The sequence below is a fragment of the Nyctereutes procyonoides genome, unplaced genomic scaffold (assembly GCF_905146905.1).
Source record: "Nyctereutes procyonoides isolate TBG_1078 unplaced genomic scaffold, NYPRO_anot_genome, whole genome shotgun sequence".
NCBI classification, from domain to species: domain Eukaryota; kingdom Metazoa; phylum Chordata; class Mammalia; order Carnivora; family Canidae; genus Nyctereutes; species Nyctereutes procyonoides.
This window is the reverse complement of record NW_026575024.1, coordinates 28,910,096-28,932,853: the sequence shown is the minus strand read 5'-3', so window position 1 is coordinate 28,932,853 and position 22,758 is coordinate 28,910,096. Positions and strand designations below refer to the sequence as shown.

General features: G+C 52.3%; 1 protein-coding gene across 1 annotated transcript in view; it reads right to left on the bottom strand.

Annotated features, from left to right (window-relative positions):
• Window positions 1-689: 689 nt before the first annotated feature.
• STK35 (serine/threonine kinase 35) overlaps window positions 690-22,758 on the bottom strand; it is a 44,705-nt gene continuing 22,636 nt past the window's right edge. The window contains exon 4 of the mRNA XM_055301520.1: window positions 690-5,403. The gene's annotated coding sequence lies outside the window, so the exon portion shown is untranslated. The remainder of the gene's footprint in view (window positions 5,404-22,758) is intronic.

Sequence of the window (22,758 nt, the reverse complement as noted above, 5' to 3'; positions counted from 1 at the left end):
TCACCCGGCACTCCACAGGACTCTGGGCTTTAGCTGTCTCATCAGCAGAGGGACACACATCTACCCCACCTCCCACGTGGCCTGGTAGCTATTAACAGAAGCACCTGGCTTTTAATGAGTGCCAGGCCTCATTCCTCATGGGCTGTGGCTGCCGCTGGCCAGGCCAGGGGAGATGGGCTAGACAGTCTTTCTTCCACCAAGGTCACCACTGCGGCTTCACCCAGTTAGAGCCCTCTGCTCTCTGGATGTGGGTGTTACCCCCTCAGCCCACAAAGGTGCTCTCTCCTCCTCCTCCCAGAGCCCACCGCTCCCCCTGAGCTTTTCAGGGATGGCCTGTTCCCTTCCCCTGCTGCTGTGGTCTGGGGACTTCTCTTATCTCTAGGATAAAATTCCTGAGGGCAAAAGTTGCAGAAGCAGTGCTAGGGCTGGAGGGGAATCCCTGTGACAGCTGGCCAGGCTGGTGTGGATTCCTGTGCCCTGGGCAGGTTCCTCCTTCTGAGGGCCTGCTCCCAGGGTGGGGTGGGAAGGCTAGTCCAAGGCCACCAGGCAGTTTTCTCTGCCAGCAGCCAGGTGTCCCTTGCTCTGGTGCTGCTCCGCCACGAGGACTGGGAGCTGCAGGGCTGGCTTCTCCCTCCCAAGGACGGGCGGCAACAAAACCACAAAGCACTCATTTTCAAATCACATATGGCTTCTCTGACCCCATCAAGTAACTTTATTCACACAAACGTCCCTTAATTTACAAAGCCTCAGTCATTCATACACATTAGGGGGAATCCACAGTGTTCAAGGAACTTAAATATAATGTATCATACCAACCCAAGTAAACCAAGTACAAAAAATATTCATATAAAGTTGTTCACACGAAGGTCCTAGATTACCAGCTTCTGTGCAAAAAAAGAAAATAAAGAAAAATAGATTTATTAACTAGTATTTGAAGCTAACTCTGTGCCTGGGTTACTCTGTGCCTCCCTTACACCCAAGTCAGCCCCACGGTGAGTGCTGAATCCTTGCAACATACTCCCCAGCTCTGATGGGAGAGGCCCTCTTGGGCACAAAAGATTTCTTTAAAGTGTTCCTGAACAAACTCCCTTCCACTTGTGGCCTCTCTTGGAAAAAGATGTGGGGACCTCCGGGTGACCGATGGCAGTGGGTTCACCTCTTGATGGTGGCCACTGGAAGCTGACATTTGCCAACCCTCGTGTCCCACCTCCTAGCTCCCCCTCTGAGGAGCATCTCCCTGGACAGGAATCCCCATCCTCCGAGCCTGGCAGGCAGGATCAGGGCCAGCCTGGTGTCCCAAAGGCTGTGCCTCAGCCCAGTGTGGGAGGACGGCCTCAGCTTGTCTATTGTCAGGGGGTCCTCCAGTCGCACCATGCCTGTCTGGGGGCCAACACAGGCTAAAGAAGGGGAAAGGAAGTGGGGGGAAGCAACAGCCCAAGAGCCACCAGTGCCCCCAGATGTGTGTGTATGGTGGGGCAGGGGTGCAAGGAGGATCAAAGGTGAGAGGCGCTCTTGTTGGGTAGGGCCAGGGGCCAAGGCAGCATGGAGCAAGGTGAGGGCACAGAGTTTGGGGTTCCCTTCATAGGGGGTGGATGCCCAACTTCTGCTGTTCCGAGTTTCCAAAAGATACTCTGAGGCTGAAACCCAGGCATCCATCAAGATCTGTCTTCTAAAAAGGTAAGCTGCAACACAGAAACATAGAACATAGAATGTTCCTACAGTGCCAGCTTTTTAACCTTTTCTTAGAAAAAATGACTCAAGCAAAAATAATGTTATTGCTCCAAACACTGGTTTTCTAGGAGACAGCTGATATGTCAAGGTGCAGAGAACCTTGGAGGAAGGGAATGGTTGAGGCAGGGAATGTCCGGGGGGCGAGAAGGCTGCGAGGAAGGTGGTGAGTGGTCTTAGCACCGCGGGGTCGGGAGCATAGGGAGTGCTGGGCGCGCGCCCCTCCCGTCTCCACCTTCATTCGCTCTGGGACTACCACTGGCAGTGCTGGACAGGAGGCCAGGCCAGGAGTCAGCTCTCCGCCAGTGTTGGGCACATTTCTCCTCCAGCTGTAAACAGGGTATTTCTTAAGTAAACAATGAATAGCTCCCTCCTAAAGGCAGCCGACAGGGGGCCAAACCACAGCAAGGTGGGAGGCCAGAATTCTCACTCTCCTGTCCCAATGCCTCTGGGATGAGTGGAGGGGCTAAGGCCTGAAGCCTTAGTCCCCGGTGCCCAGAAAGGGGTCAGCCGGAGCCAGGCTTGAATGCACAGACTGCGGCATCCTCCTGGCTAGAGGTAAGAGGCAGGGGACCTGCTGGGTCGTGAGAGGCAGAGAGAGAACAGCTGGTGGAAGCATGGTTTTTCTGTCCTCAGCTAAAGCTGCTGCTAGTACCCTGGTGGTGGCGGGGAGCCCTGTGACCGGCTGCAGCCTCGGGAGGACTGGGCAAGGACTGGGGGCCGGGGAGGGGACCCTTTCCTCGTGGCTCTCTGTGGGTGGGAGTGAAGTTTAAGTGCCAGGAGGACAGGTAGGGAGGACACTGCCGACCTCCAGCTGAGCCAGCAGGTCTGGTCAAGGGAGGGCATGGGATAAGGCACTATGATCTGTCTTGCTGAGTCCTCTTGCCGGTGGGGAAACTGAGCTTAAGACCCACCGGGTCTCAGGCCCAGAACCTCCCCACTATGGGCTAACTGGTTCACAGATCCAAGGAGAAAAGAATGACCACTATTTTAAGGTTCGGAAACTCCTAGAACTTGGACAGGCCTTATGGATGTGGTGATGCTGAGGTGAGGTGGCAGATGCAGGTGGAGGGAATGAAGGGCAGGAAGAGGCAGGAGGCTGGGCCACAGCGGGACTGCTGGGGGTGGGGTGGCTGAGAAGTGGATGGGAACTAACTGGGTCTAATCACGGCTAGTCCACTGGCTGTGGGCAGAGCCGGTGTTTACTTTGGGCTGCCGTCCACCTGACCACCTCGGCACCTAAGCTGGGCAAAGCAGGGAGCAGGGATGTGGTGGGTGGGGGCGGACAGGAGGGAGACAGGCACTCGGGGCTAACGAGTTGGCCGTGGTGAGCCAGGGAGGGAGGCCCTGCCACCAAGCAAGGGTAGGCTGAGTCCTGCAAGACCAGGGTGTGTAGAAGCCTGCCACCCCTCCCAGGCTGCCTGTCTTGCCCTGAAGGCAGAGAGACATCCTGTGACCTACACAGGTTACTCTGATGCCAAGAGAAATAACAGAGGGGGACTACCCCAGCTCTGAGACCTGATCCAGTTGGAGGATAGAGCCCTGGGAGGGCAGAGGAAAAGTCAAAGGAAAGGGAATACCTTGTTAGGCTTGAGCCTTCACCTGGGACCTGCAGACAGGGCTGCAGCCAGGGAGGGCGGGGGGTGGGGGTGGTGGGGGGGGGTGGGAGTGGGGTGGGAGGGGTGTGGGGGGGCACAAGCAGAGAAGGGGAGTGAGCTGCAGGCAGGGAAGCTGTGCTCCCTACCCTCCCAGGGGCAGTTCAGGGCGCACTCCTGGAGGCCCCAGAAGCCAGAAGGGAGCCAGGGTGCAGGCGGGCACAAAGGATTTCACAAGGAAGGGAAAGGCATGGCTCCCACCCGCTGCCCTAACTGTGGCCAACCGGCTGCCTTGGTACTTAAGGGGCTTGAGAAAGGGTGAGAGGATGCCAGCAAACACGTGGTGAGTTTGCAAGTTTGGGCTGGTGTTGCCTTAGTCTGTCCCAAATGCCCAGGGCCAAAGGACTGCCGCTTTGGGGGAAAAGCCCTCCTCCTTGGTCACACACCAACCCAAACAATCTCTGACTGCCTCCCCTATCAATCCTATGCTGGTTTAGATAAAACAAAAAATGAACATAAAAGAATTCCTTTCCCCTTCCCCCTGAGACCCTGTCTTGCTTGACTGTAAAGGGGGGAAAGCCTTTGGAGATGCCCCAGTAGCTTGTGGGTGAAAGGGACAACATAGGCCCAGCCACCTGCCCCTTTGAGGAACAAACACTCTGGTTCAGAAGCCCGAGAGGAGGGAGCAGTGTGAGAGCCGCAGAGGGCCAGATGGCCACACAGACGCTGGTGCTGAGGTCAATAGGGCCACGCTGGGGAAGCTCTAAGGTGGTGGCAGGCCACAAATGGACACCTGACGGCTGCGGGGGGTGGAGGGTGGGGGTAGTGGTGTTCCTAACTCATCCCCTCCCAGCTCTTGGCGGGTCTATTCTTTTCCCACCAGACACGTTTATGCTGAGGGAAGGCATCTAACAGTGAGTCCCTGGGGGTGAGGGAGATGGCGCTTGACACTGTGCCGGCTCTGACTCCACGGGCCCACGTGCAGGGGACACACCCTTCACTGCAAGGAGATGACAGTGGCAGCCAGTTCAGGACACCCTGTTCTTATGGCCAGGTCACAACCAGATCTCTGGGACTTAGGTGGTCTCTGTGACAACCAGGATGTTTGGTGGGCACACATGGGAAGGAGATGATCCAGGAGGCAGGAGGTGATGGGTGCTGTCCTCACAGGAGTGACAGATGCCCACCGAAGACCCAGCCAGGTTCCAGGCAGAGGTTTGGCACGACAGTTTTTTCCTGGGGGTCTTCCTCTGGGAGGGAAACCACTAACAGAAAGGTAGGCTCGTAGAGCTAGGCTGGGCTGGCACTTGACCACAGGGGAGTGGGGAGTAGTCACCTCTGTAGGTCCCCCCATTGCCTTTCCCTCCCCTCCCCACCCAGTACTCCTGGTTATAAAGGGCAGAAGAGGGAATGGACTCCCACTACTGCGAGTCCTGGTGTGGCCCAGGTCTTCCAGCAGCTGAAGGAGAACAAACCCACAGTTTAGACTTTCTTTTCTGCGTCCTCCTGGCCAAACCCAGTCTTCTTCCTCTTTCAGGTGGTTCTTCGCCTCCGACCATTTGTAAGGCCCGAGGGCTGGCCAGGAGCAGCCCCCGGGGGGTCCGGCTGCCTCCTGTCTTCAAGTCTCACTCATGTTCTGGGACCCAGCCTGGTTCTCCACAGAAAGGCAGGCCTCCTCTGGGGAAGTGAGGTGTTCTAAGCAGAACCAAGGGGTGGGTGAAACAAAGGAGATAGAGGGAAAATAAAGGAACAAAACAACATAGCTCCCTAACCCCTTATAAAAATTAACAATGAAATTTATACATATGCTTTGTCCATGTTGTTTCTCCGTAGCATAGTTTCCTGCTCTTCTGAAGTCTTAATCGTTTAAATTAAAAAAGGAGAAAAAAAAAGACAAAAAATAAAATAAGATTTTAAAAAATTAAGCAAAACTAAAAGGAGTGGGAGGGAAACCCAAACAAAAGCTTCACATTGCCGGAGATCCAGCTGTCGGGAGATCACCAACTGACCAAGCCACTGCCTGCACCCTCTGCCGTCCTCTGTGTGAGACACGATGAGACTGTGGGTCCCGAGGATCAACCTGGAAGACAGAAGACAGAAGGCAGGGGATAAATGGACACTAGGCTGGTGGGCTCGGGGTACCTCCAAGCTCCAGATGCCAGACTAGAGGCCAGCACCCATCCTAGAGACGGCAGGAGCTGTGATGGGCTGGGGAGGTTTCTAAATACCTTAAAGGGAGTGACTCTAGATTCCCTACAACCGTCCTGCCATTGACACACATTATTCTCCCAGGGAAACTGAGGCACGGGTTAAGTCACATGATTAAACATCACACTGACAGAGAAGCAGACCCTGGCTGGGAACCCAGGCCTGCTGGCTGTGGCTACAAAATCCTATCACTAACCCCATCCCTGCACTACTAGGAAAAGATGCCATGGGACCCTAGCCATCAGTCTTCCCAGGCTTCGGCCCCCTTCCCTCCTCACCCTAATTGTGCTGTACTGAAGCTTCATGCGCATGCTTGAGTTTATCCTATTTCACAGACAAGTGAGGCTCAGCCCCCTAAGAACCTGTCTGAGTTAACCAAAGCTCTTAGGTGTCAAAAGGGGCCAGAATCCCACAGCCAGGGGCAGGGGTGATTCGGGAGTTGGGTTAAGAATGAGGTTCTGGGGGCTCTGGGTGGCTCAGTTGGTTAAGTGCCTGCCTTCAGCTCAGGTCATTGATCTCAGGGTCCTGGGATCGAGCCCCACACGTTGGGCTCCTTGCTTTTGCTCAGCAGGAAGCCTGCTTCTCCCTCTGCTTGCTCACCATCCCTGCCCTTCTGCTCTGTCAAATAAATAAATAATAAAATCCTTAAAAAAGAAAAAAAAAAAAAAAAAAAAGAACGAGGTCCTAGAGCCAGAACCTGTGGTCATTAACAGGTTCTGCCACTTGACTGTGGCAAATTTAAGCCCTTTGCTCCTTGGTCTTGTTTCCTGTACCGAATCACAGGTTATTATGAGGGCCAAATGAATACACAGAACTTGACGCAGTGCCTGGTCCTATTATGATTAGCTATTCTTTGGGAATTGCTGGGTGCCAGCCTCATGAACAAGACCAGCTACCAGCCTTTCAGGGACCTGTCTTAGTGCAGGCCTAGAACACAAGAGCCTACGGAGATCAGCCTCGAGCCAGCGACTGCCACCAGCCCACTGTCGCAGCCCGAGCTGCTCAATCAGGGCTATGTAGAACCCCATCCTAGGCAGGCACCCAGGGCAACAATGCTTCATCTACACGGCACATGGACTCACCTTGGGCTTTCAGAGTCCCTGCTCTCACCCTGAACAATGGAATCAGAGCAGTCTTCCATGGCATGCTGGAAATCCCTCCAAATCCCCCTCTGCTCTGGCTTCATTTTTTTTTTTGGGGGGGGGGCTATTTATTTATTCGTGAGATAGAAGGAGAGAGGCAGAGACACAGGCAGAGGAGGGAGTCCGATGCAGGACTCAATCCCAGGACCCCGGGATCACAACCTGAGCCAAAGGCAGACGCTCAGGGTCCTGAACCATCCAGGTGTCCCCTGGCTTCACTCTTATGTAAGCTCCACGCAGCCCGAAAAGGTGTGCCCTCCCAACCCTGCATCCTCCTCACCATCACTTGGCACCTGTGCAGTCTGACCACATGGGCCTGTTGTCCTCAGCTCTCAGGGAGACACTCGGCTAGTCCTCATGGGAGGCAGTGGGGTCCGGCAATGCTGAGCCTCACTTGTCTGTGAATGTTTGCTTCCTACCGTCAACCTGTGCCTCTGTGAGAAATGGCTATTCTTTGAGGTCTGACTAGAGTAACAACTATCAAGTACCTGGTCCACAGCAGGAACTGACTCACTCCATGAGCCCATCCTGTCCTCGTCCCCAACTGGAAATGATGGATGTGTTAGGTTTGGACAGGATGTAGTCTGCAGTCACTGGACCACCCAAACTGCTCCTAGGTGGGTGAGGGTGGCATGGAAGGGATGCAAGGCCTGCCAGAGAAGTGTACCAGTGCCTTCTGGAAAGCCATCTGGCCAGGTATTTTCAGAGCCTCAAGTAATTTTCAACCTCTAGACCCTAAAATTCCACTTCCGGAGACCCAGCTTGACTGGTCACCTTACATGTGAAAAGGACTTCACAAATAAAGACGTTCATTGAAGGGTGATCTAAAGTACGAGGCAACAACCCACAAATCCAAAAAGAAAAGACTGAAGCAAACAATCTATCCACTCAGTGATGTATTAATTACAGAGGAAATGAGAAGGCAGGTGGCATTCTGACATTACGGCAGAAGCACTTCCCCGGCTTAAGGGGAAGGAACAAGCAGGCTACGCCTTCCTGCGGCGTACAGTATGGGCAGAACTATGTAATAAACAGAAAACCTCCATGTGTAGGAGTATCTGTCAAGAAATGCATCAAAATGTTGTACTTGTCACACGTGTATTTTCTCCTTCCCCTGGTGAATATTGAGTACACATCACATTGCCATGCTTTACTTTGCAATGGCAAAAACAGAGCACTCCAAGGGATGAGAAGAGCTGGCAGCCCCAAAGAAAGGTCCCTGGAATAGCAAGCCAAGAGCCTAGACCCAGGCTCTCTTCTGGGCTCTTCCACACACAGTGGGCAGTGGAGAATTTTCTGTAGCTGTCAGGTAAGGTCAGATTGTACAATTTCTTCCTCCAGCGCAAGGCAAGGAGTAAAGTGGGGATGAATTATAAAGGTGCCGGAAAAGTATTTCATCTGGAAGAAAACAGTGGTTTTCTCAGCCTCAACCTCTGCCTCTGCTGCTTGTTTCCCTGTCTGTTAAGTCTCCTCAATCAACAACAACAACAAAATCCATTGGTGGGTCTTGTATCCCAGTTTCTGACTTGGCAAAATAAAATTACTGGAAGCACATCCCGGGCTGACCTAGAAGCTATCTCGAGCTCTGGCTTATTCAGCATGCCTAGGCCTTCTTATGCTTTCAGGACAAAGCAGAGCAACCAGGAGCCGGGGGGAGGCTCGAGGGGAACCTCACCATCCAAGTCCTTGTGAAATACAACAAGAAAAGCCCAGAAAACTGTATGCTAATGTGTTATCTGCTAAGATAATCTCTTGGACCAGTTATGACATTTTCAGCACTGCTTTCCTCCATCCCTTGCAGGACCCAAGCTAAGGACAACCTACTCAAAAGGATGCCCATCAGCAGGAAGGTGGCCCATAGCAGCAGAAAAGCGGTGGTCAGGGAGGCAGAGAGATTCAGAGGCCAGAAGTCTCCTTTTACATAATAAACCAGCAGAACAGAGTGTGCCCACAGAAGGTCAAACCAACAGCATAGCTCTCTGCAAGAACTCCTGAGACACCAGCGTGTAATGACCGCTGTAATCACTGGGTCCCTTGCCAGGAAGCCAGGCTGACATTTCCCACAGGCTCCTCCACCCTCCCGACCTTGGCACTGGGTCCCATCCTCCTGTAGGATGCCTCAGGACAGCCTACAGGTCTGGGTCTGCTTCTCTCCCGGGGACAGGGCCAAGAAAGAGGACTCTCTCTCTCTCAGGGAGAGGGCCGTGCCTTCGGGGTTGGTCCTTTTATAGAAGGCCCACCTGCCACCTGCCTCAGGGAGCCAGTGATGGCAGCTGCATCACCAGGGAGAGAGGCTCTACAGCCATGAGAAGGGCTCAGACTGCATGGTCCTGGGTTATAGCAGCAGCCCCTCCCAGGCACATGCTGGGGCAGTAGATGGTTTCAGGGCCCAGCCCGGGGAAGGGAGGGCTGGGGGGCTGGAGGAGCTTCCGACTTCACCCGAGCAGATGTCACCCCTCGGCTCCCTGACTCCCAGTGACCAGCTCCGACCTGGGCCTGCCTTGTGTGATTAACCTCTGCATGATGTCAGCAGCACACCCCCTCTTTCGCCTTTCTGATCATCTCATTTTGTGAGGATGACTGCCCCATTTTAACAAGGGGATGGGCCCAGAGGGATGGAGCAGCTGGGCCCATGCACAGAGCTGCCGAGCCACAGAACCAGCGATTCGTCCCCGCAGGTCCAGCGCCACTCACCGCCCCGGCTTCCCGCTCGGACTCTGCCTGTGGTCCCTGCAGCTCCCTCAACACTTCTGACCTTATTTCTCTGTAATTATGGTCACAGCAATTGCTCACCCAGCATCGAACATTCCAAGGGCTTTGTAGGGAACAACCCTATTAGGGCAACTTTCAGCTCTTCCATGCTGCTTCCCACTAACCATGTTCCCATACGGAGCCTCCGTGTTACGGCTACTGCCCCATCTCCCCTCCACAACCCTTTGAGGTAGGCGCTCCGGTTGCCCAGTTGCACCGACGCCCAGAGAGAAGGAAGGGCTGCACAGCTAATGGGTGGGAGAGGACAGGGTCTGCCCACAGCTCCTACTTTTAGCATTAACTGTCCTGGGAAATCCCTTCCTGGAGAGACAAGAGCTTAAGTGGAGTTTAAAACCCACTTAATCCCTTCATTTATAAACACATTCACTCAGAAAAGGGTTCATGGAGGGCTTGGCTTAGGTATTTCTGCACAAGTCTGGTGTTTAGAGCACATTGGAGGATGTGGAGCCACCAGGCTATGAGCAGACTTCTAGCAAGTTCCTCTGCCAGCTAAGCAGTTGTTTGGGCTCCCATTAACGCCACCAGCAGTTTGGAGAACAAGAAGTGGGGAGAGGACGGGATGCATGGGTTCCCCCGCCCACCACCTCCCCTACCCCTCGGCCCACAGACATGATCATCTAGGGAAAGAGAAGGCTATCCTGTACTCTAGAAGTGTGGTCCTCCTACTTTGTTGATGTCAAAATGTCATTTTTAGATGAAACTAAATGGCGGTGGTTCCCTGTCTGTACCATCCTTCCAAATGTTTAAGTCTGGCAGCGGCAGGGTATGAGAATCTCTAGGAGCCTAGAGATTCAGCTACGTTTCAGTTGAGCGTCTTTCCTCAAGTGCTCTCTCGGGGGAAACAGTACAAGCTGTGGTGACGGTCCTGGGTTCAAATCTGATCTCCGCCACTTACCAACCATTTATATCATCTGAGTCTCCTTTTCCACCTAGCAAGTGGGGATGCTGCTCTTTACCCTTCTAGGGTCTGCAGTGAGGATTCAAGTAAGCTGCCTATTCCAGCACCTGGTACGGAGTCGGACACTCCGTATGATCTATCCTGTTGTTCACTGTGTTAATGGTCACTCTGGTTCTTAGACCAGAGCTGTGCAACTTATCTAGAGATGAGGCTTAATTCAGGAACTTTCTATCCTACATCTGCAATATGGAGACGTAAGGGAAAGGCAGTGGAGGTGGTAGTAGAGGGAAGGGGAGCTCTCCAAATACCCTCTTTGAAATGAGTCTCTGCCACACCATTGCTGTAACGCCCCCAGGACAGCCAGATGGTGGCAAAGGTATCCTCAGCACCTTTCAACCAGCTCAGGCCTAAAGATGGATTTTTAAAGCCCAGGAACCTCGAAATCTGAAATACAACCTAGCTGTCTGCAAGGACCTATCCTCTGTGGTATTATACAAAAATGTCATAACTACGTTGAAAGGATGGGCTGGTAGCCCAGGTACCACAGCACATGTCAGAAGGAGGACTCACATAGCAGTCTACGGGTTCTGAGGCGGCACAAAGCACTGAAGCTCATGCCACCTGCTGTGAAGGTGTGAAGCAACCATAAGCATGTATGATGTCAGGTTCCAGTCACTACATACACTCGTGCCACTCAGCAAAATAAAAAGGTTAAATGATTAGTGCATGCTCAACTGGGATTCAAACCTAAAGTCTGGTTTTCTCTGTCCCTCTCATCTATTTTTTAAAAAAGATTTTATTTGTTTATTCATTAGAGACACAGAATGAGAGAGAGAGGCAGAGACACAGGCAGAGGGAGAAGCAGGCTCCATGCAGGGAGCCTGATGCAGGGCTTGATTCCAGGACCCTAAGATCACAACCTGAGCCAAAGGCAGATGCTCAACCACTGAGCCACCCAGGTGTCCCCCAAGAACTCATTCTTAACCAAAGCTCCCCATGCAGTCCTGCAAGCTGATATTATTACTGTACTTAAGGCTATCTTTGACATGCTAGACATCATGCATGCCAGGCTTCATAAGCAAAGCTTCCTTTGTCCAAACAAAGGACTGTGTAGGAATTATCTCCATTTTACAGATGGGCAAACCAAGGCTCAGGTATCCATTTTCTGTGTATCATCTGTGAAGGTACAGAGGCAAGGCGATGATGTCACAGTCACAGAGAGCAGGCCTCTCCTAAGTAGGATTAGCTTCAAAATGAGTCATTCCTCACTTGTTTAATACACCAAAGCAGCTGGATTTTCATACTCACATATTGACATGCCAGCCCTGGGCTGGGGGGGTGGGGGGTGTCAGTGGCCCTGGCACTACTGTCCATTCCCATCTGTCAGAGAGACAGAAGCCAGGGAGCCAAGCTTTGTGATACACCATTATCTAAGGCTTTGCTAGCCACAGCGGGGCTCAGAGAGGGGCAAGACTAGGGTCAACCGTGCTACAAGTGGCCCACAGCACAGCACAGGGGTAAAAAAAACCAGGGGTGGACGTGACAGATGGGGTAGCCATGCTGTCCATCTTCGGATCTACAGAGGGCATGATGTCAGGGATGCCATCCGCTCCCGGCTCTGAGCCCTGACCAGGAGGCCAAAAGAAGGCAGAAGTTTAGGGGTACGTACTGAATGTGGGGTGAATGTCATTCAAAGAGCATCACATTCCAAGAGTGGCAAAGAGCTGATGCTCCGTCAAGGGCCTGGACTTTGAGGTAGGAGATCTAAAACGGGTAGCTTGGCTCTCCCCACTACTAGGTGAGGTCCCCAAGCCAAAACTTTCTCGATATTGTAGTCATGTCTGCCGTGCAGGGTGTGACATCCAGTGACAGTGTCTGTACTGGGCACAATGAGGTACACAGGAGGCAATTAACATATGGGGACAGCAGCCTTATGTCCCACCCCAACCCCAAACCTCACCAGCTCACTGGCCTGGGCGAGACAACTTGGCATCATGCCAGCCCCCTTTCTGTTCTGGGCCTCGGCAAGTGCTGGTCGGCTTGTAAGTGCCGTGGTCTCTTGACCCGCCCCGTTGCTGTCAGCTGGCCCCCTCCACATGCCTTCCCCCAGGGACGCTGGGCCCTGTGCCCCGGTGAGCACTCAGGGAGTGACCACAGACCTCCACGGGCCATGCCCTGTGCACTCCCCATCTACCATAAGGACAGGACAGTCCTGTGCTTCTCGAGCATCTCAGGTTTGCCAGACCCATGAATCAAACGCTGGCTGACTGACAGGAACTGGGAGCTAGTGTAGGGCAACAAAAGAATTAATTTACAAGTCCCACAGAGTCATTCAGCATGACAGGATCTTAACACAAAAATATGGTTATAAAATCCCTGCCTATAGCTGAGTTCCCACTGAACATCCCACCATGCTAGGTGAAGACAGAGATGCTCACCGTCACCTTAGAAAACCAGGCCACTTTCCAGGCTCCAGCAGGTGGCAAGGGAAGAGCTGGGATGTCCTCAGTGCTCGTTTCCTATCTGGCCGTACCGCGCCACCTCCCCCTGCTACACCTCCAGAGCCCTGTGGGGAAAATGAGGCACATAGGGACCAAGAGTCTCCCTGATAGGACACAGCCCACCTGCTACAGAACCAGGAGGCTCTGCTGCCAATGTCAGCTCTCTGCCACTCCTTCTTCCCTCACTGTCTTCCCGCAGGAGGCCACCTTGCAAAGGGAAAGAAAGTAAGGTCTTCTGTTCAATCTGGAGAAGGAAGCCTGAAATCCAGGGGTGGCCAGCAGGACCCAGCCTGGCTTCAGTAAGTCCCCCAGGGCAAGTCAGCCACAGAAAGAGGCAAATGAGAAGGCTGGCCTTGCAGACTAGGAGCCTTGGCTTTGGCCTCAATGCTGTGGTCTTCCCCAGATCTTCAAGACCACATGGCCTATCCTTCAGGTCTGACCACCTATAAAATGCAATGATGCCCAACATTGCTCCTCAGTGGGCCAGTGGCTCAAGGGTGGTGGCGGCGTTCCAGCTGGGAGTGCTGTCAGGTAGGGTGAACTGCACCCCACATTCGAAGCACATGGGTTGCTTAAATAGGTAGTGATGGTGGTAGGGGGCAGCGGCAGGGCAGGCCCCCCACCCCCTGCCCTGAGAAACTGAACACCAGCTCTCAAGCGGCCAGGGGCCCTCCCTCCCAGCTTCCACATCCTTTTCACCCACTTCTGCGTGTCCAGAGGGGGCAGCCCTGTGAATTCTGAAAAGTGGCCTGTCGCCCAGGCTGTAACAGCACAGATGCAACCACAGGAATGGACCCCCATGTGGCCACCTACTAAGAGACACTGAAGCAGAATGTAGAAAAAACGATGAAGGACCCCGTGTGGTGGTAGGAACCCCGTTTCCAGTCTCATCTAGCTCTCTCCCTGCTGGGGATCTTGTTTCTTTCTAACGTTTTTTGAAGATTTTATTTTATTTATTCATTCACAAGAGACAGAGGCAGAGACACAGGCAGAGAGAGCAGGTTCCTGGTGGGGAGCCCGATGCGGGACTCAATCCCAGGACCCAGGGATCATGACCTGAGCCGAAGGCAGATGCTTAACCACTCAGCCACCCAGGTGCCCCTGACCTCGTTTCTTCCTATGCAGCTGAGGGGCTTGGGACCAGGACAGGGGCTCTCAATCCGGGGTCCTTAGAATTGTGAGGAGGCATAGGGTCTGCAAATGCCAGAGGGCATATGAAGTATCACAGTGCAGGTCAGTCCCCTTTTTCTGGAGGGACACCCCTGATGCTTGGATTCTGAGAAGGGCCCACGCACAAGGAATCTAGATCTACAAGCACCTCTCCAAGGCTTTTATCTATCAAGGCAAAACTCTTACCAGAAAGCAGCACAGGAGTGCTAAAAGGGGTTCCCCAGGGCACAGCTGAGCAGGGCAAGCTGGGTGGGGGGCTGAGGGCTACGGGGCGTTCTGCAGGGGAGGCAAGCTTCAGCCTCCTGCACCATAGTCCTGCCTACCAGTGGGACAGGGGAGGTCCCTCTCCTTACAGATTCTCCAGGCAAACTTGAGACTCTTAAAGCAGATGAAGGCCACGGAGAGGAGACGGGCTCTATGCCGAGTCAGCTGAGCTCAGTCAGTGGCCCACTTACCACAGTGAGGACACGCACTCTCTTGCAGCAGTCGCTGGCAGGCCCAATGTACGGCAGGACACAGTTTACTGAGAGAAGGGAGGCGAGGGGAGTTTCAAGCCAAGATGGCGTGCTGCAAACAGACGCCAGCCTTATCTCCAGTGTGTCAGAAAGTTTGGCTGGGGCAGTGAATGCTCCTACATAAATTGCAGCAGGCAGTTACCACGGGAGCTTAATTTTTTTTTTTAATTTTTATTTATTTATGATAGTCACAGAGAGAGAAGGAGAGAGAGGCAGAGACATAGGCAGAGGAAGAAGCAGGCTCCATGCACCGGGAGCCCAACGTGGGATTCGATCCCGGGTCTCCAGGATCGCGCCCTGGGCCAAAGGCAGGCGCCAAACCGCTGCGCCACCCAGGGATCCCCCACGGGAGCTTACAGACTTGGAGACTTGGTCATATTATAGCAGTGCTCATGTTGTCACCATTGTGGACTTGCTTCATATTGTTTTAAACCTTTTTGATTTCTCAAAGTGAGCTGCCCCAAATGCTAGATTCAAAAGCTTGCCAAATGCACAAAAGGAAGAATGGCTGGGGGGCCTGGCTGGCTCAGTTGGTGAAGCATGTGACTCCTGATCTCCGGGTTGTGAATTTGATCCCTATGGTGGGTGTAAAATCTTTAAAAAAAAAAAAAAAACAATCCCCCAAAGCCCCAAACACCAAAACTTGAAATCAAAGGAAGAATTAAAGGCAAGACCTAAGAGTCTGAGATCTGGAGGGCTCTCTAGTGACCAGCGAGCGATCCACAGGACTGTACTCTAAGTCATCCCATGGGGGGCTGAGGACGCAGACCTATTTAAACCTGGTCTTTCTGGCCTTGGGACGTCACATCTGGAGCTCCTCAGGGAGCTGGGAAGCACCTGAGCTGGTAAACAGGTACTGGCTGGCACTCCAGACTGTCTGCAGAAACAGCCCTGGTAATTGGCAGTCGGCTACAGGGACATCCTCACTAATTCCCTCCCTCAACTTATTAAGTATAGGGATGAAATGAAAGCTGCCAACTGCCTCAACAGTCCCCAAAGAGACTGAGGTTCAGCTGTGGCTGCTGTGATTAGCAGACAAAGGGCTCCAGGGAGAGGCTGGGCTCCTGGGAGAACCTTCCTCACCGGCCCTTTGCCAGGAGCGTGTCTAAGGTGCTGTCCCAGCTGAAGAGGAGAGGTCGCTCTTCCATATGGCGACAGGACAGTCTGTGGTTGGAAGAGGAAAGACTCAAACAACGTCATGCCCAGAGTGGTCTGGGCAAAGGGAGACCATATGGACTTCTGGTTATAGCAACCAGTCTTAAGCACAGTGAGCTGAGGGGAACTCACTGGGGGCACCTGCTAAGGGGCTTGGAGCTCTCTTAGGGAAAAGAAGAGCACTGCAGATTGCTAGTGAAAGGGAATGATTAGCCTGTAAGGATTTGGCAAAAACAGACCGAATGAAGGCAACACACAGAGCTGTCCATTAGTGAGCTCTCGCGGTGCACGAGGAAAAGCACTGGGGACTGCCTATTTCTTGTGCATTTAGTCTTCACACCAGCAGACAGTGAACGTCAATGATAAATGAGTATCATTTAGCAGACAGGAAATGGGGACCCAGAGAAGTTAGGGGACTTGCCCAAAGTCACCCAGCTGGGAAGTAAGAGAGTGCCAATTTAAACCCAGATTTATCAACATACCAGGTCCCAAAACCAGTCTCTTACAGACACTAACATGGAAGCACAGGGCTCCCATATGGGCCGTTGCCATCTCCCTTTGTGTGCTCAGGAGGGTGCCACCTCACATCTTCTGAAGAAGGCTGGCCCTGTCAGGTGTAGCATCTCTTCCCTCCTGCAGGGAGCCAATAGCTCTTGCCTCACTGTGTCCTGCTCATCTGCCAGAAAACCACAGCCTTGCACATACACCATCACCACCACCTGCTTCCGCTTTCTTTTCCAGGGTGAAGGTTACCCTCCTTAGGCTGACATTCAAAGCTCTGGACAACTTAGTGCTATTTCGCTCTCCCACTTTATCTCTGCATGACCCAACCCAAAGATCTGCTCTTGACACAAATTCTCAATGTTCTCATGCCGTGTTCCTTGCTTGCACCACCCTTGCCGGCCCTCCTTTCTTCAGGGGTTATCTTAAGTCACAGGTCCTACATGGTGCCATTACTTCTTCAACCAAAAGCCAGCGTTCCCTCCACTGAGTTCCTGGGAGCATGGAGGACTGCACCACTGCAGATGTACGAATGTGGCTATGGAAAAAGAGCATGGTCTCCAGGGTTCCAGCCTGGAGCTGGTACTTGCTAGCCATGTGGCCAGTGGGATAAATCACTTACTGTCTTTGGAGTGGGAAGGACATCCTACCCAGGACCTGCATGAGGATTTCAAGAGGTAAGAAACAGTGGGGTGGGACACATGGGCGGCTCAGAGGTTGAGCGTCTGTCCTCGGCTCAGGGCGTGATCCCATCGTCCAGGGATGGAGTCCTGCATGGGGCTCCCTGCAGGAACCCTGCTTCTTCCTCTGCCTATATCTCTGCCTCTCTGTGTCTCTTATGAATAAATAAGCATTTGTAAATAAGTATAGAACTTGGATCCATTCTCCAGGGAAGGAGATGAGGTTAACAGGTAGAGCAAGCTTCTACCCCACACCCTACACATAGTTCAAACCAAGGGGTCTGAGGACAGCTGAAGGACTGACTCTGAAATCCCTTTCCATCAGCTTGATGTCAAGTTCAGGCCATGGGGTCACCCCTCAGCTCTTCACACTGACGTGCCTGAGGGCAACTGAGAACAGAGCGCCCTGCACCCCTCCCCCCTTCTCTTCTCCTTAACCCAAAATAAAAAGTTATTTCCCAATGCACAAATAGAAGTGGCCCTCAAAGTCAGTTTTATAGCCAGCGATCATGATCCTGATGTTACATAACCATGGGGGAAAACAACAACAACAACAACAAAACCAACAACCGCCCCCCCCCCCCCCCGCCCACCACAAAACCCAGAGAATGAGATGCAGGCGCTTCAAAGCTGTTCTTTGGCAGAACCACCAGCCTGCCCACGTTGACAGGACACTGCACAGGTTTTCGGCTTGGAAAAGCAAAAGTAAACACAAAAAAACAACTAATCGCTATGTTCTTGGGACACAATTATAGCAGAGTGCATATGCGATAATAAAGACAGAGAAGAGCCAGACACATCAGTCACCTAATGAGAAGCTGATTACAATGGAAACAACAAAACACAGCAAGATACAGTCATTGCATGAAGGCTGTGAAGGCAGCCCTGGGTCTCAGGAGGGCACCTGGGGCTCAGGAAGGTGTCCTATGCTTAGCCCCAAATTTGGGATCCAGCAGCTCCCCAAGAAGATGCAGATAATCCCTTACCCATCCAGAGGAGAGGATGAGTTTGTGGCCCTATGTCCAAGACCCACCTTGTATTTCTCACTCCCCAAATCCCCTCCCTCTCCTCCTGCAGTGTCCACAGTCTCATAAATGGCTCTCCTCCCCACCCAGTGATTCATGGGGGCACCCTTCATCTCCCTCATTCAGCCCACTTGCAAGCCCCCAGAAATCTCCAAAGGCACTTTAAATTCACTCTGCCCCATCCCGTGTACCATCCACCCTAAGACTTCCTAGCTGGGCTCCCACATCCACGCTTGCCCTCTCCGATCCTGGCCGAGTGCTTCTGTAGACACGGAAACTGAGGGGGCAAGCTGCTGTGACTTATCAGCACCTCCCCAGCCAGGATCATCAGGTTCCTGCATCCTCCCAGCCTTTCCCACTTTGCCCCTGCCAGTTCACTGCCCCTCTGCCTGGCAGACACACCTCATTCCTCAGGTCTGAGTTTCAATGGCATCTCCTATGAAAGACTTTATCAGACCCCCTTGGGGAGCTCCCTGCTATTCTATTTCCTCCATCCATCCATGCCTGGTCAAACCTGTAGTTGTCCCTTAGGATGGGTCTCTCAAAATGAGGTCTAAGTGTTTGGAGGGTGGGGACCAGGTCTGAGCTGCCCCCGATGTGCTGCAAGAACCTACCAGTGCCTGCACCATACATAGGCTACCCAAAAATTAATGGGCCCCTATGGAGTGTGTGTGTGTTTTCTTTATTGGCAGGGGTGGGTGGGAAGCATGCGAACCTGCACATGTTCTGAGACTACTTCCAGCTGTCAGTGTGGCTGAGAACTAGTAGGAAAAGAACAGAACCCAAGAGCTATGGAGGGCCTATTGCGTGCCTGGCATCCCAAGGCTAGCTTTACATCAACTTTCCATTTAATCCACCTGAAAATCCTATGGGGTTAGTACAATCAGTAATCAGTTGTATAAATGAGGACTCCAAGGCTCAGAGAGATGCTTAAGTAGTTTAGCTGGACTGAGGTCAGGGATTACTCTCATCTCCATGGCCCAAGCTGGGCACAAAGCAGGTGCTCAATACATGTCTGGGGAATGAACAAGTGAAGATTTCTCGTTGTGATTCAAAGCCTATGTCTGAGACTCCACTTAGAGACCTAAGCCAGACCTGTGCATCCTATTGCTTCCCCATTCCCTATGTGCAGCTGCCTCTCAAGTTCCCCTTTCTGGAAGGGTGATCTCCCATTCTACCACAAAGACCACACAGGGCCCCATATTCCCCTGGTGGTACTTTGCTGGAGATCATCCCGAGATGCTCATTGTTATTATGGCTCAGAAGTCTACTCTCCCAGGGCCAGGGAAGCCCATGGAGAAATTTAATTTTCTTCCTCCTCCCAGGAACAGGTGGCTGCAGGACCTCACCTCATCCTAAGGATACATATGCTGAGGGAGAAACCAAGCAAGATCAGGAATCCCGAGTCCCAGAAACTCACCCTCTGTGGGATCCACAAACATAACAAGGCTGAGGGAACAGGGAGAGAGGGGCGGGGGAGTGGTCCCTTAGGTACCCTGGTTTTCTGGACAAGGAAACCACGGCCCACAGAGAAGTAACTTGCCCAGAGTCCCAAAGTTAGGTAGTTATGGAAGGCAGGAACACGATCAGGACCTGGCAGGCCCCTCTTCTCAGCTCTTATACCTAGATCTAAGCTTTTTGAGGGCAAATGGTTAAGAGGTAAGGTATGTGGTTGTGTGTTTAACAGACAGTAATGTGGCAAATTGTGCCTTTACCCTCTTTTGCCAGAGCAGCTCTCAATCCTAAGTCTGCATCAGCATCACCCAGATGGCTTGCTGAACAGCTCCCTCCCTGGTTTTCAACTCTGCAGGACTAAAGGGGGACCAGAAGTATGCACTCGGATAGTTCCCAGGTGATGCTGCCAGTCTGAGGACCACATTGAGAAAGTTGCTCACTGACACTGTGTTAGGGGACGGGAGCCAGGGAGTAGGCATAGGGAGGAGTATGGCAGTAGCTTGTCAACCTCTTCAAGTTCACAGGATAGAATCCTGGTCTATTAAGTAGGAAACTCCTTACTTGTGACTTCCTCAGTTCCTTCCACTGATAAAATGGAAGCAATCTTCTGAACGCTCATCAAACTTTACCCAGGCCACATAACCAGGCTGCAGATCCTAAAGACTCACATCTGGTTCCACCTATAGCGCCACGAGCTTACACCCAACTCACCCAACACCCAAGGACACCCAGAGTAGGCAGGAAACCAAAGTTCCAGAACAGCTTTCTCACTGCTCTAGGACTTCCAAAACCCTGGGCTGCAGTGATATGCTCTCCAAAGGCTTTCTGTGCTACACCCGGTAGCACAGTGTCCTGCCCTGAGCATTTGAGGGCGGGGAAGGGAAGAGGATCTCTGGGTCACATCCGTGGTGACATCTGGATTTCAGTTTAGGCAATCTGGCCTAAACTACTAAATAATTTTTTCTAGAAGGTAAGAATCACTGTGTTGTCTGGGGTGTGGTATACTCACACTCATTTCTGCTGCCCCATGCAAACCAGGGGTTCCTTCCAAACATTCATTAAATCCTAGTATGCAATCTGGTTACTAACAACAAATGAGTCTTTACTTGCGACTTCCAGTTCTCCTTATGTCTGTACAAGGCTGGGCCGGGCCGGTAAGGTCCACGCACTCTGCCAAGATCTGACTGCACTGTACTTCCAGCCCATGCCTCAGATGTGCCCCAGACCAGAGCCTTCTAGAAGGACATGTCTTAGACATGTCTGAAAAAAGCAGAAAGGCAAAAAATAGAAGGGTGCTGTCCCTGATATATGTAAGGGTTTCCTTCTAAAGGGATGGGAGTAAATGCACAATGAATCAATGGGCTCACACCATCTCTGACTCTGCCTGGAACAGCTGGCTAATACTAAAATCCAACATCATATACCAAAGCCCACCTGCCTTCCATCATTGCCACAGTACTGGCGTAGGATGACGTAAAGCCCAGGTTACCCTCTGTGAGATTACCGCCCAGGCTCCACATCCAGCTCCTTTCTGCAGCCTAGAAAAACAGACGCCTTTTCATCTTCCTCAGTATGCCCTGTGGTGTGCCTAGGTGGCTCTAATCCATTCCTCCCGAGTCCCTAGACATCATTTTCTTTTACAAAGAAACAAAACACAGAAATCTGACCTGTGTATGATGCAGGCTGAGTTATAGCTTTCCCTTGGCACCTCTAACTGAAAGTGAAATTCCTTTAAAGTTGGGAAATTCATTGCAGTATTTTATGGTATTGATTTATTTTAAACTTGGCAGTTTTAAGGCCTGCCATGCTTCTGAATCCTAGAAATGCTGGAAGAGGTCTCCATTTCCTTTGATTGTGTAATACTGCAGAGGACTCACCAGTGGCAATGAAAGGAGGGGCTGGGAGCTTGTGTGTCACTGCCCTGGTTTATCAAGATGGAACCCTGGGTTTTCTCCCCAGGTCCAGGGTCTAGAAGGCATCTCTGGTTGGGATCTCACTACCAGAACAGTAGTACCTGTTCCCCTGGCCAGCTGGATCCTGTACCCAACACACCCTCAGGGCACTAAAGTGAGCTTCTGGTGAGGTCTGAGCTATGACCTGCTCACTTGTCACCTGGCTTACAAAGTGCCTCGCAACTTACCTTCAAAAACCAGCCCAGGGTGCCACCTCCTCCAGGAAGCTTTCCCTCCACCCTCTTGAGGCTTCCTGTTATCTCTCCTAGGCCACAGCTTCTACAGCTAAGTATCCATGTCTTTCTCCCACTGCTACATCGTGAACCCCTGAAGGATAACACTTGTAGTCTACACTGTCACCACCACCAGCCAAGTGCCTGCCATCAGGAGGGCTCTTGTTCATTAAATGCAGCTTGGCTCCAGCATCTTGTAACCACAGGGCTGAGGGCAGCCTCAATGATGGAGACTCCCAATGATGACTACTGCCATCTTGCTTTGGGTCCTCAGTGTCAAATGCCCAGGCTAAGTCCACTTGGGATGGGCTTCTGCCAGGATCTATCCTGGCAGAGGGAAGGAAGAGAGACAACAGGCTGCCAATGGGTCTCATCAGAGTCCCTTCCTCACTGGTGCCATAGGCTGCCCCATCAGCACTCCCTCTGTGCCAGTGCTTTCCCAGAAGCATGCTTCCAGTCTCCCACCTTCCGACCTTTGGGTAGTTTTGACTTCTGCCTGCTACGTGCCTTCTGCCTACTACTGCCTGCCCCCCCAGGGGTTAGGTGGGTACCTCAGCTGCCCACATCTGAGGCTGTCTCAGTGTACCCCAAGAGGAATCCACAGAGCTGACCTCACCTGAAGGAGGGGACGGTATACATCCTTAGACCGTGAGAGATGCCCATGGGCAGCACTATACTCCAATAGCTAGGGGGCCACCTAAATGGTGCTCCTCTGAGGAGGGAGTCCACCATCCACCTGAAATTAGAAGCCCATCAAAAGCTGCTTTTAAAGAGGCTGCAGGAAGCAGAACCGAAGAGTGAAAATTTCCAGTCAGCTACCTCGTTTGGAATCCTGGCTCTCAGAACTCAGCAAAGGGATTCTCCACATCCTCATCCACAGCAGGATGGATGGCTGGTGGTGGTTACGCAGATGCTATGTGATAATTACATATGTGGTGTCAACGATCAAAGAAAGTGTGGAAAGTATTTAATTCAGAGCTGAAGAGAAAGAATAAGGCCTCTCTGCTCAGCACAAGTCAGGGGCCCCTCGAAGCAGGTTTTTATAACCAGAAGCTGTTATTGTTGGTAGGAGTGTCTGTGTCCCAGGGGAAGAGGAAATGGGACTTGGACGGACCCCAAACATCAGGCAACCTTGCTTACAGCTGGCCGATTACAAAAGTGATTTTGCTTTGCCCAAAGGGCCGCCGTCTGGCCTGGGAGGAGCCAAGGATGCCAGGGAGGAGTAGAA